At 36.4% G+C, this 2,500-nt stretch overlaps 4 non-coding genes across 4 annotated transcripts; all 4 read left to right on the forward strand.

Moving 5' to 3' along the window:
- The first annotated feature begins 596 nt into the window (after positions 1-596).
- TRNAY-GUA (transfer RNA tyrosine (anticodon GUA)) lies at positions 597-686 on the forward strand. Its single transcript is given in 2 exon segments — positions 597-633; positions 651-686. It is a non-coding gene; the product is annotated as a tRNA-Tyr (tRNA).
- A 239-nt stretch (positions 687-925) lies between these two features.
- Positions 926-1,007, forward strand: TRNAS-AGA (transfer RNA serine (anticodon AGA)). Its single transcript has one exon. It is a non-coding gene; the product is annotated as a tRNA-Ser (tRNA).
- A 901-nt stretch (positions 1,008-1,908) lies between these two features.
- On the forward strand, positions 1,909-1,998 carry TRNAY-GUA (transfer RNA tyrosine (anticodon GUA)). The gene is given in 2 exon segments: positions 1,909-1,945; positions 1,963-1,998. It is a non-coding gene; the product is annotated as a tRNA-Tyr (tRNA).
- A 239-nt stretch (positions 1,999-2,237) lies between these two features.
- On the forward strand, positions 2,238-2,319 carry TRNAS-AGA (transfer RNA serine (anticodon AGA)). The gene has a single exon. It is a non-coding gene; the product is annotated as a tRNA-Ser (tRNA).
- Positions 2,320-2,500: the final 181 nt, after the last annotated feature.

Consider the following 2,500-nt stretch of genomic DNA (forward strand, 5'->3'; position numbering starts at 1 on the left):
ACTTTCAATGCACAACATTTTACTTTCAAATCGTGTCAGATGACTTTCAGTGCTAATTATTATATCATTAACCTCTCCTTTATTAAAAATTGTGCTTTAATGCAAAAAAAGAAAAATAATTGTCTGTGCATACTCTCATGTAGCACAATTATCTTCACTAGCTCAAAAGGGCCGCTCATTGTCCAAAATGAATTGTCAAATCAGAACAAACAATGGAATATCCCCATCATTCCTGGAACACTTGATTAGTTTACAAAACAAGCAAAATGTAAAAGAGTGTAGAAGGTTTGATAGGCTCAAGCATCTCTAATCTTGATGTAAGTTTGGCTACACTAAAAAATCTATTGAAAGTGCTTTCCAAACTAGCTCTGTAGCCAGTTGATAGTAATTGCACAAATATAAGTCAAACTATTAGTGATATTTTCCAAATGATTAAACATGACAATTTGTGTGATAAAGCAACACAGGAATAAGTAGTTGAATCTCTTTTGTGTAGTCAAATCATTTTTCATTTTGCTTGGAAAGTTGATAATGTTTAAAATTAACACTCAATCATTTTAATAGCACGTAATATCACAGTTGGATGATCATGGAATCCTTCGATAGCTCAGCTGGTAGAGCGGAGGACTGTAGAGGTGATTGGTACAGAAATCCTTAGGTCGCTGGTTCAATTCCGGCTCGAAGCATGATGATTTTGATAAACTTAGATGTCAGTACTGACATTTTACAAACCCAAAACTGTACCAAGTATAAAGCATTCTCCAAGTTATATTTTAAAAATCATTAACGCAGGTCACTGTGGTCAGGATTAACTTCCCATGGAAATCATCTCTGATACAATATTACTTCAGTCATCCTCACAGCCTGAAATGAAGTAGCTCAACCCATAGAGAAACTTTTGTGAAAACATCACATTGCATGAGAGGTAGTCGTGGCCGAGTGATTAAGGCGATGGACTAGAAATCCATTGGGGTCTCCCCGCGCAGGTTCAAATCATGCTGACTACGACCACATGGTTGTTTTATTTTTCAGAAAAATTACTAAAAGCTTGAAACCAGTGTTGCTCAGGGTGAGTCAGGAACTGGCACATCAAAATCTTTAGGATGCATGCCTGTTCTCTCTTTCTCTATCCGTCATTCTCCTCCCTACTTGAGACTGACCCCAGGAATCTCAGCAGCCACACTAAGTAGCATTTATTAATTACAAATGCATTTTGAATGTCAAATTTGTAAGAAAGTTTTGATCATTTAGCAAAATATCAAATTAATTTGAAAGAAAATGATGTCCACTCAAAGTAAAAAGAGCTTTGGTTACTTTCAATGCACAACATTTTACTTTCAAATCGTGTCAGATGACTTTCAGTGCTAATTATTATATCATTAACCTCTCCTTTATTAAAAATTGTGCTTTAATGCAAAAAAAGAAAAATAATTGTCTGTGCATACTCTCATGTAGCACAATTATCTTCACTAGCTCAAAAGGGCCGCTCATTGTCCAAAATGAATTGTCAAATCAGAACAAACAATGGAATATCCCCATCATTCCTGGAACACTTGATTAGTTTACAAAACAAGCAAAATGTAAAAGAGTGTAGAAGGTTTGATAGGCTCAAGCATCTCTAATCTTGATGTAAGTTTGGCTACACTAAAAAATCTATTGAAAGTGCTTTCCAAACTAGCTCTGTAGCCAGTTGATAGTAATTGCACAAATATAAGTCAAACTATTAGTGATATTTTCCAAATGATTAAACATGAAAATTTGTGTGATAAAGCAACACAGGAATAAGTAGTTGAATCTCTTTTGTGTAGTCAAATCATTTTTAATTTTGCTTGGAAAGTTGATAATGTTTAAAATTAACACTCAATCATTTTAATAGCACGTAATATCACAGTTGTACGATAATAGAATCCTTCGATAGCTCAGCTGGTAGAGCGGAGGACTGTAGAGGTGATTGGTACAAAAATCCTTAGGTCGCTGGTTCAATTCCAGCTCGAAGGATGACGGTTTTGATAAACTTAGATGTCAGTACTGACATTTTACAAACCCAAAACTCTACCAAGTATAAAGCATTCTCCAAGTTATATTTTAAAAATCATTAACGCAGGTCACTGTGGTCAGGATTAACTTCCCCTGGAAATCATCTCTGATACAATATTACTTCAGTCATCCTCACAGCCTGAAATGAAGTAGCTCAACCCATAGAGAAACTTTTGTGAAAACATCACATTGCATGAGAGGTAGTCGTGGCCGAGTGATTAAGGCGATGGACTAGAAATCTATTGGGGTCTCCCCGCGCAGGTTCAAATCCTGCCGACTACGACCACATGGTTGTTTTATTTTTCAGAAAATTTACTAAAAGCTTGAAACCAGTGTTGCTCAGGGTGAGTCAGGAACTGGCACATCAAAATCTTTAGGATGCCTGCCTGTTCTCTCTTTCTCTATCCGTCATTCTCCTCCCTACTTGAGACTGACCCCAGGAATCTCAGCAGCCATACTAGGT

Source organism: Pseudophryne corroboree, chromosome 4 (genome assembly GCF_028390025.1).
Source record: "Pseudophryne corroboree isolate aPseCor3 chromosome 4, aPseCor3.hap2, whole genome shotgun sequence".
Lineage (NCBI taxonomy): Eukaryota > Metazoa > Chordata > Amphibia > Anura > Myobatrachidae > Pseudophryne > Pseudophryne corroboree.